The 11,014-nt window shown below is 43.9% G+C and overlaps 1 pseudogene; it reads left to right on the top strand.

The window, feature by feature from the left end:
- Positions 1 to 7,548: 7,548 nt before the first annotated feature.
- On the top strand, positions 7,549 to 9,791 carry LOC147217002 (uncharacterized; annotated as a pseudogene).
- The last annotated feature ends 1,223 nt before the right edge of the window (positions 9,792 to 11,014 follow it).

Genomic DNA, 11,014 nt, shown 5'->3' with positions numbered 1-11,014 from the left:
GTAACTGGCTTTAAGAGTGACAGCAGCAAGAAGAGGGGTAATACTGTGTGTGAACAAGAGGTGGTGTAATCCTGGATACGTGCGCGTCCCTGTACCCAGGACGTTGAACTTCTGGTTGTCAGATCGCGGTTATATTATCTGCCACAGGAGTTCCTGTCAACCATTGTGGTTACCATTAACATCCCTCCATCAGTGGATGCCGTGATTGCACATGACATCATCAGCTCCATCACTGCTGCTCTAATGGCCAAGCACCCGGACATATTCTTGGTCATTAGTAGAGACTTTAATCATGCTTCCTTGCACGTGAAAATAAAGCAATGGATCTACTGTATGCCAATACCAAAGATGTATACAGCGCCACTTTCCAAACCTCCCCTTGACAGATCCAGTGGCGGGCCGTGCATTATATACCTAGGCCTTCAGTGGTGCTCCGAATCCATCCACCCCCCAATTATTAGTTTATGGCTGTAAAAAAATATTATATTATGCAGAAATGCAGGATGAAGAGAGATGCATCGCAGATAGATAACTCATGTAGTGTCAAAATTCGCCCGCAGGAGAGCATCACATGACGACAATATCTCTGATGACGATATCTCTGGCCCGGGATATCTCGTAAGTGGATTTCCTGACTTTGAATAAACCATTCTTGCTTGATCAGTTCCTGATCATTATGACGTTTTTTGAATGAAATTGGAATACACAAAGTCTGGTCCCGTAGCAGGAGCCACAAAAACTGACAATAGCCACAATAAATGCCTTTATATCAAACAGCTGCGACACATAAAAGCACCAATAATAATCTTATAAACTTTCGTTATTATTTAGGGTTCTAGCAGCATTTTATTCTCCAAAAATTCTGATCATTTGTAGAAAAATCCGTCCTCCTTTCTTTCCTCAAAAAGAGTTCAATTATTCTGTCGTACAGATTATCCGTGAGCTTCAGTTCCAAGCACTCCCAGCAATACAATTTGCAGTGTACCTCGGAGCCTGTGAGCCAGGGGTACCGGTCATAGTTCCTGGCTTGAAAATGTTGGATAAATCCTTTTCCTGGTTGTGACAGGTTCGCTAGCTTAGGAGTTGCCCAACCTATCTTTACTATGTCCAGCTTTTCTTCAAAAAGAAAATCGCTTTAACAATATATTAGTAACTAAATCCATTTCCTCTCCTCCTGTAGCCATTGCGGGTTGACAAAACCAATATTAAACAAGCACAACTATATTTCTGTTCACAGCCCGCTAGCAGCTTCTCCTCCCTAATACACTTGTCCACTCTTTAACTATGCAATCATAGAGTGTGAATATGCTGATGTTGCTGTAGCCTGCTACGAGGCTTTGATGTTGCCAACTCAAAATCCGATTGGTTGAAGCAACAGCATCATCAACACTTATTTTTTGCGTAAAGGGGTTGTGCAGGCCCTGACTTTGATCCTGCCTGGCAGCAGATTATGGCTGAAATATGATTGGTTAAATGCCTTAATATGAAAATACTTGTCTAGAAGTGGCACAAACAGAAAAAAGGCCAAGGAAGTGAACAGACCATTTGGAATTATTTAATAAGTATTCATGGACATAATATATTCAACATTTTTGATCCAGATATTTTTTAGGCCAACAGAGAAAGCCTTGCAGGCCCTGACAGCCCACCACTGGACAGATCAGATCACAAGCTAGTTCTGTTAACCCCTAATTATGTTCCTGTGTGCAGAAGCAGCGTGTTCACACAAGGATAGTGAGGAATTGGACAGAAGGGGCTTCTAATGCATTACAGGACTGCTTTAGGGCAACTGACCCAGACAGAAAAATATGGTGGACAGCAGCACAGAATACATCACATTCTGTGAACATACCATCCTACCAGCCCAAACGGTACACTGCTACCTCAACAACAAGCAGTTGATTACCAGAGACCTGAAGGAACTGCTGAACAAGAAGAACTGCAGCATGAAGTCATGCTGAGGTTGTGCAGGAACATTTACAGGAGGAAGGAGGAGGCCAAGCTGAGGATCCAATATCCCTGCGCACCACCCCTTTCAATCCACTGTGGTTATCGTTCCCGGCCCCCCTGTGTCTGTGACCACAGACCAGTTCAGGAGACAGTTGGAGAGATTCCATCAGCTCAAGACCGCAGGTCCTGATAGCATCTCCCCCAGGATTCTGAAGACCTGTGCCAGCAAGCTATCCCTGTTACTGAGACACCTTTACAACCTGAGCCTTGGCCAGGAGAAAGTACCAGTGCTGTGGAAGACGTCCTGCCTCGTTCCTGTGCCCAAGAAGTTGTTACCATCAGAAGACTATTGGTCCAGTTACCCTCACATTTCATGTGATGAAGGATCTGGAGAGACCAGTATTAGCCTACCTGAGGCCAAGGGGGAAATCGATGCTGGACCCTCTGCAGTTTGCCTATCAGCCCCACTGACATCTACTGGGATAAAATTTGTTTTACAACCATACTGGTAGTGAAATGTGTTGTGTTGGTATCGGATCAGTTTCATAGCCTGCTTGCTTTCTGGTTTTCACAGTGAATTTGATATGAGAGCTGCAAACAGTTGTGTCTACAAGAAAGTTAATGTTCCTTGGTCTTTATTTCTGTGAAAAACTTGAAGAGGGTTATTTGGTTATTATTTATTTGATAAATAGTGTTATTTATTTAATTGATAATGTTATTATTTATTTTCAGATTTTTTTCTCCTGTCAGGATCCCAGAAAGGGTTCATTTTTGGTTATGTGTGGCTTTCTGTAAAACAATACATATTTACGTTTAGACACGTCTGCGATCGTCACACTTTTTGTTACAAACTGGCCCGGCCCCCCGTCAGGGAAGGGAAATGTTATTTGTCCCTCGCAGGAAAAAGTTTGTGGACCCCTGCCTTACGGAATTATATTTTTATAAGTTCAACATAAGTCTTTTCTCTGTGAAGCTTAAACCTTTATCAAAATTATTTGGTTTACGAAAGAAAGGTAACTCAAGGGGCTACAAGCATTCACATTCACATGTAAAACATAATAGACTGTCTCTGTTAAGACAAGATAAAATGATACAGGACTGCAATGATAGTGGTGTAACCAAAAACAATGTCTGCTTCACCTGACAATTTCAAGCAGCAAATAAAATATGAGCTTCATTGATTGTTACTCTCTAACCAGTGATATAAAACCTTGACTGATGTCAGATGACTGAGGCTGATGTATGGGGCTTGTCAAAACAAGTCTTGGTGAGAAGTACCCTGACACAAAACAGAAGGTAGGAGAGCAGCGGCATTTGTCTGACAGAAAAACCAAGGGGGAGTAATCCACTCTTATTAAAAGTCCCTGGAGTTTTTGACCAAAAATCACCAACAATCTGAATGAGATGGAAAAAAATGAGTGGTTGATCCTCCACCTTCTTTATCTCTACTCCCCGTATCCTGTGCAGCTTTACATTCACATTCAATCATTATCAACATGCTATTAGTCATTAACAAATTATTACAGTAATATTCATTAAGCCAAATCACTAAAGCCGTATGAAGTGAATTGAGAGGTTATGAGAACAGCGGGTAAGAGGTTATGGGGGCGGCAAGGCGCAGGAGGTAGAGCAGTCATCTGGAACCGAACATTCCTGGTTGGATTCCCAGCTCCTCCCATGTGTTGTTGAGCAAGACACTGAAGCCCTAACTGCTCCTTTTGCAGCCTACTGCTCATGGTTCATCCATGATGGGTTCATTGCAGAGATCAAATTTCCACAAATATGAGGGTGGATTCCAAGAATTAAGCCCAGTTATAGAAACAAAAAGTTCCTCTTATTCTTGCTGATAAAAAACATTTATCCGACCACTACAGAACACTCAGACGAAAATAGGTGGAAACCTCAGCTTAACAGCAAACTGCTCAAACAGTTATCAACGTTACAGTTAGATGATGCCAAATGCAAGGTGTCAGACGGTAAGAAAGCTCACAAAACCAGCCCTCAGATAGCGCAGCAACCTCCTGGTCACTGGCAGAGAAATTGTCCACACCAGCCCCCAAATCCAGCCGGCTGGGGTGGATACAACATGGAGCCTGTACCTTAACCCACTCCCAAGGACCACGCCCCTGCACAGTCCAGTGCAGCAACATAAGCAGACCCTCATGAAGCTCCAAACATGAATGTCACTCCTCCTCAAGGTCAGTTTCCACTGACTGATCGGCATAGGTTCAATGCATCTGAACCGTGGAATTGACAGGGCCCAAGGAATGCAGATCATGAGGGACTGGCAGACCCCTAAATGAGAATCAGAGTAATTTATCCACAACTGCCATTCTTGGTGGACTCTGGGGCCCAATACTCAACATTGAATGGTACTGTGTCTTCATCTTGCCTCTCTGACAACATAACAAAACTAATAGGTTTCTTGGGTGCACCTGAAACTCTGCCATTTACCATACCTTTGAGACAGATATTTGAACATTGCTATTGTGGTCTCTGTTAGAGTAATTTACCTTATGTGGCAAGACTGTCTGTGTTATGTTATTATGTGTGAGAACCATATTCTGTTATGCGAGCTATACAAGCTGTAAACTTATCCTGTTCCTCTGATGCAAACAATCTTGTGAAAAGTGCCGGCTGTACTAAAAACATGATTATCCCGTGAGAAGCGACACCCAACCTGCGTCTAACCGTTAACTATTATCTCGCTTGCGCAAATGTAACGACACCCATTACAGATAAAAGCTCATGCTATCGAAGGGAGGTCAGAGCTGTCAGGTGACTACCACGGTGGTGCTCCTAGCGAGCTGAACAGACTTGACTCGTCTCCTGTCTTCCTTATAGTGTTGATGTCAGCCTTTGAACCCCGATAGTCTTCCCTCACTTTCCTTTGAATCTGATGGGAAGAGACAATTCGGTGGAGCCTCCATTCTATACAACCCTGAAGGACTAATTATTACTTTTCCTAACGGACAGCCCTTTAACTGCACCATGGGCAGACTTTGCTCAGGATTAGATATTTTGCTGGCTGTGGACAATACACCTGCTGCACTGGGCTTATGGGCTGACATCTAGTGGGGACTGGTGTCTATCACCGTATCAATCCTGGAAAACATGGATCCACATGCTCCATCCCTATGCTCCTCCGTCTGATCTCAACCATACTACCATATCACAATTTATTATGATCGCGACACTGATGAAGTGTACTATGGCGCCTTTCAAACCAGCATTGATGGGGCTGAGGAGTCTTTTACCTCACCTCACATATTGATGGGTACGGAGGGGTTGGCTGAATCTTACACTAGGGGAAGAGGAATGGTAAAAAATGGCTAAAAGAACTGGGCCCAATGATTAAAAAACTACTTGCTTTGACTGACTGGGTACAGACTCAAATTCCAATTACTCCTCTCTCCATCAACAAAGAGGCATCCAGCTTAAACAGTTGTCCAAAGCGGGGGCTCTCTCTATACCAGATTACTCTTTGCCTTTTTACCTGGATGTATCTGAAAGAGCACACACAATAAATTGTGTACTCTTTCAGAAAAAAGGGGTATGAAAGAAAAGTCTTAATGTATGCAAGTGTAACATTGGATTCCACAGAAAACAGGCACCCTCCATGCACAAGATATGCAGCAGGAGTAGCAAAAATTTTGCAGAAAACAGCACGCATAGTCACGGGACATGCATTAACAGAAATGCTAACACATAGTACAGTAGCATACATAAACTCCTCAGCATTCAAAATGATGTCACTAAGACAGAAAAGACTAGAAAAAGCCATAACAGCACCTCACATAACATTTTCACCTGAAGGAATTAACATGGCTGACAACATATAGGATGGCAAATAACATATCTGGAAAGAGAGAGTAAAAAAGGATGTCAGAATAAGGCAGACCTACAAATAAATTTGCTTTCAGATGCAAAGGAAACACTGTTCACGGATGGCTGCTGTCAGAGGTGACCTAGGCGAAGGGTTAAGAGCAGCACTTGCAGTAGTGAGGCTGATACAGGATGGCTTTGAGGAGATGATAACAGAGAGAGTGGAGGGAAGGAGTCAGCACAAGTAGCTTAACTGCAGACAATGATAAAAGCATTAGAGTGGGTGGAGGGAAAGGATGTAAACATCTATATATATTCAGCATATGTTGTAGGAGTAATACAGGTTAAGCTCAGTCAGTGGATCAGGGCTGGATTTGTGACCGCATCAAAACCTCCTATTAAACATGAGAAAGACATTCAACACCTGACACACTGATGAAACCACACCGGCTGGCCGGTGGTTAAGTGTAAAGGACATGACAAAACAAACTCAGTAATTGCACAAGGAAAAAACGAAGCACATCGATCAGAGAAAAGAGCAGCAGGTGACATAATTCAGTGTGTAATGTTGCAAACAGAGAAAACTGTGTACGACATTTTGCCATCATGTGATGTAAATATGTTGATAGAAGAACAAGAAAAAGCTTCCCCCTAGACAAAAATGTGTGGTTAGAACAAGGGGCACAGAAGCAAGAAGGGGTCTGGAAAGCGTCAGATGGAAGACCAGTACTCCCACCGGGTCTGATGAGTACTATGTTACAAGAAGCACACAGATTGCCTCATTGTGGAGAGACACAGATGCAGAGACACCTGACTCAATGGTGGCATCCATTACTTCCTTTAATGATAGAGAATCACATTAATGCAGCCTCAGGGCGGCACTGGCCCGTGTCTCTCCAAGCCTGCCTTGGGGGGACACGGAGCAGTGTCTCCCTGTGCCGGTCCCAAGCTCGGATAAATGCAGAGGGTTGCGTCAGGAAGGGCATCCGGCGTAAAACTTTTGCCAAAACCAAATATGCGAGACAACCAAAACTATACCATACCGGATCGGTCGCGGACCGGGTTAACAACGACCGCCATTGGTACTGATGACCTACAGGGTACTAATGGAAATTGGGCTACTGTTGGTCGAAGAACAAGAACAAGAAGAAGAGGAGGAGTGCGTGTTCGGAAGCAGAGAGAGAGGAGGAAAGGAAAGAGTCTGGGACTGAGAGTAGGGACTTTGAATGTTGGGACTATGACAGGAAAAGGTAGAGAGTTGGTGGACATGATGCAGAGAAGGAAGGTGGATATACTGTGTGTCCAGGAGACCAGGTAGAAAGGTAGTAAGGCTAGAAGCTTAGGAGCAGGCTTTAAGTTATGCTATTATGGTACTGACAAGAAGAGAAATGGAGTAGGAGTTATCTTGAAGGAGGAGTTTGTTAGGAATGTCCTAGAGGTGAAAAGAATGTCAGATAGACTTATGAGTCTGAAACTGGAAATCGAAGGTGTGATGCTCAATGTTGTTAGTGGCTATGCCCTGCAGGTGGGATGTGAATCTGAAGAGAAGGAGAAGTTCTGGAATGAGTTAGATGAAGTGATGCAGAATATTCCCAGAAATGAGAGAGTGGTCATTGGTGCAGACTTCAATGGACATGTCGGTGAAGGCAATAGAGGGGATGAAGAAGTGATGGGCAGATTTGGTATCCAGGATAGGAATGCAGAGGGACAGATGGTGGTAGATTTTGCAAAAAGGATGGAAATGGCTGTAGTGAACACCTTTTTCCAGAAAAAACAGGAACATAGGGTAACTTATAAGAGCGGAGGTAGGAGCACGCAAGTAGACTACATCTTGTATAGACGAGGTAACCTGAAAGAGATCAGTGACTGCAAAGTAGTTGTAGGTGAGAGTGTAGCCAGACAGCATAGGATGGTGGTTTGTAGGGTGACTCTGGTGACAAGGAAGATGAAGAGGACAAAGGCAGAGCAGAGGACAAAATGGTGGAAGCTGAAAAGGGAGGAGTGTTGCATGGTTTTCAGGGAGGAATTGAGAAAGGGTCTGGGTGGTCAGGGTGAGCTTCCAGATGATTGGACAACAACAGCTAGTGTTATCAGGGAGACAGGTAGAAGAGTACTTGGTGTGTCATCTGGAAGGAAAGTAGATAAGGAGACTTGGTGGTGGAATGAGGAAGTGCAGGAGTGTATACAGAGAAAGCGGTTAGCAAAAAAGAAGTGGGATACTGAGAGGACTGAAGAGAACAGACAGGAGTTCAGGGAGGTGCGGTGAAAGGTAAAGATAGAGGTAGCAAAGGCAAAACAAAGGGCTTATGATGACTTGTATGCTCGGTTGGATAGTAAGGAGGGTGAGAATGATCTATACAGCTTGGCGAAACAGAGAGATAAAGATGGAAAGGATGTACAACAGGTCCGGGTGATAAAGGACAGAGAGGGAAATGTATTGACAGATGCTAGAAGAGTGATGGGAAGATGGAAAGAGTACTTTGAAGAACTGATGAATGTAGAAAATGAAAGAGAAGCAAGGGTAAGAAGAGGTGATTATCGTAGACCACAAAGTAGCAAAAATTAATAAAAGTGAAGTGAGGAAGGCATTGAAGAGGATGAAGAGTGGAAAAGCAGTTGGTCCTGATGATATACCTGTGGAGGTGTGGAAGTGTCTAGGAGAGGCAGCGGTAGATTTTCTGACTAGATTATTCAACAGGATCTTAGAGAGTGAGAAGATGCCTGAAGAATGGAGACAAAGTGTGATGGTGCCTATTTTTAAGAATAAAGGGGATGTGCAGAATTGTGGCAACTATGGAGGGATAAAGCTGATGAGCCATACAATGAAGTTATGGGAAAGAGTAGTGGAAACTAGACTGAGAGCAGAAGTCAGCATTTGTGAACAGTAGTATGGCTTCATGCCAAGAAAGAGTACTACAGATGCAGTATTTGCTTTTAGAATGCTAACAGAGAAGTACAGAGAAGGCCAGAGGGAGCTGCATTGTGTTTTTGTAGACTTAGAAAAAGCATATGACAGGGTGCCAAGAGAGGAGCTCTGGTATTGTATGAGGAAGTCTGGAGTGGCAGAGAAGTATGTTAGACTGGTGCAGGACATGTATGCTAGCTGTGAGATACTGGTACGGTGTGCTGTAGGGATAACAGAGAAGTTCAAGCTGGAGGTGGGACTCCATCAGGGATCAGCTCTGAGCCCCTTCTTGTTCACAATGGTGATGGATAGGCTGACAGATGAGGTTGGACAGGAATCCCCATGGACCATGATGTTTGCAGATGACATTGTGATCTGTAGTGAGAGCAGACAACAGTTAGAGGAAAATCTAGAGAGGTGGAGGTATGCTCTGGAAAGGAGAGGAATGAAAGTTAGTCGCAGCAAGACAGAATATATGTGTGTGAATGAGAGGAACTCGGGTGGAACGGTGAGGCTACAGGGAGTGGAGATCAAGAAGCTGAAGGATTTCAGGTACTTAGGGTCAACAGTCCAGAGCAACGGAGAGTGCGGAAAAGAGGTGAAGAGACGGGTCCAAGCAGGTTTGAATGGGTGGAGAAAAGTGTCAGGGGTACTATGTGATAGAAGACTATCGGCCAGAATAAAAGGAAAGGTGTACAAGACAGTGGTGAGACCAGCGATGATGTATGGACTAGAAACTGTTACAATGACCAAAAGACAGCAGGCAGAACTAGAGGTTGCAGAGATGAAGATGTTGAGGTTCTCTTTGGGAGTGACCAGGATGGATAGGATCAGGAATGAGTCTATCAGAGGGACGGCACATGTCCGATGTTTTGGAGAGAAGGTCAGAGAAGCCAGACTGAGATGGTTCGGTCATGTACAGAGAAGAGATAGTGAATATATTGGTAGACGGATGCTGGAATTGGAGCTGCCAGGCAAGAGGTTTCGAGGAAGACCAAAGAGAAGATTTATGGACGTAGTGGGAGAGGATGTGAAGGTAGCTGGTGTGAGAGAGGAAGATACAGAGAATAGGGTTAGATGGAGAAAGTTGACTCGCTGTGGCGACCCCTGACGGGAAAAGCCGAAAGAAGAAGAATGATAGAGAATCACATTAATAAATATAAGATCAGCAGCTCATATAATGTGAAACCCACAAATTCTGTGAAGGAAATTTTGCCGTAGAATAATGTTACACACTCTGTGACTGACAGCAACAGAGGTGTAAAAACATCTCAAGACAAAAAAAAAGGAAACAAAAAAAAGAACCCTTTGAATAATTTAGTACATGTTACTTTTGCATAGCCTCTGTATGAACACAAGGTTAGGAAAGTTCAAGTTCTCTCTAGTCAGTGTCGCTAGGCTAGACACAAGGATATATTCACAAGCGCCAGCTTTACTTTTTACAATTGTTAGTTACTTAGAACATTAGATTGTCATGGGTACAACTCTTACTGTCATCTCGGGTTTCTCTAGTGATTGTACCGCCAACTTTACTGTGGGTAAAATACCACAGCTCACCTGGCTCTCACTTGTTTGGCTCTGGGATGGAGAGGGTATGACATGTATCTTTGTGGGTTCCCATGAGGATGTCCTGCTTCAAACCCCCGGTGTTACCACTAGTCAGGTGTAGTAGTGACTTATATGGGACCCTGGAAACCCCCAGGGTATTGATATAACCACACACCCCTTCTGTAGGCAGACTGGGATCTAACCCTCACCCGTTAATGATAAAACAGCTCCCCAAAAATCCACGTCCCTCTCAATTCAGGAATCATAATAGATGTTCTGACTCGGGAAATGCCACATATTTTATACGCAGTTGATCAACCAGGATCTGAAACCATGGCACTGTTAAAAATTAATTTCATACCATGTCAAGTACTCAACACTTCGGCCTCCTAGCCCAGGTCTACATCTGGATCACAAAATGTTACCGTAGTCAGAGTGGGCATAGACAGACAGGTAACCCAGACTCAGACATCTTTTGCTTCTCCCATGGCTGCTATTGCAGTTGCCACCGGTTACACGGAAAAGAACATTTGGTTCACATGTATGGCTGCTATTGCGACCTTGCTGAACATGTCTAACTGCATTGCCTTTTCCTAAGCTCGCCCCATCCTTTTTACTATACCTGCCCCTCTCTTTCCCTCTGATCCAAAGGGATGTCACTGTATGCTTGCCTTGACTATGTCTGCACAGCCTGACAATTGCACCATACTGAGTGTCATTTTTCATCCTGTAAAGAACATCATTATCTCTCCTGATTTCACACCTACTGCTGGCAAGTACACCTGT

The sequence above is a fragment of the Fistularia commersonii genome, chromosome 29, assembly GCF_037954325.1.
Source record: "Fistularia commersonii isolate RoL2024-O1a breed Wild chromosome 29, RoL_Fcom_v1.0, whole genome shotgun sequence".
NCBI lineage: Eukaryota > Metazoa > Chordata > Actinopteri > Syngnathiformes > Fistulariidae > Fistularia > Fistularia commersonii.
Note: the sequence above shows the minus strand (reverse complement) of the source record. Positions and strands in the feature narration are given on the sequence as shown.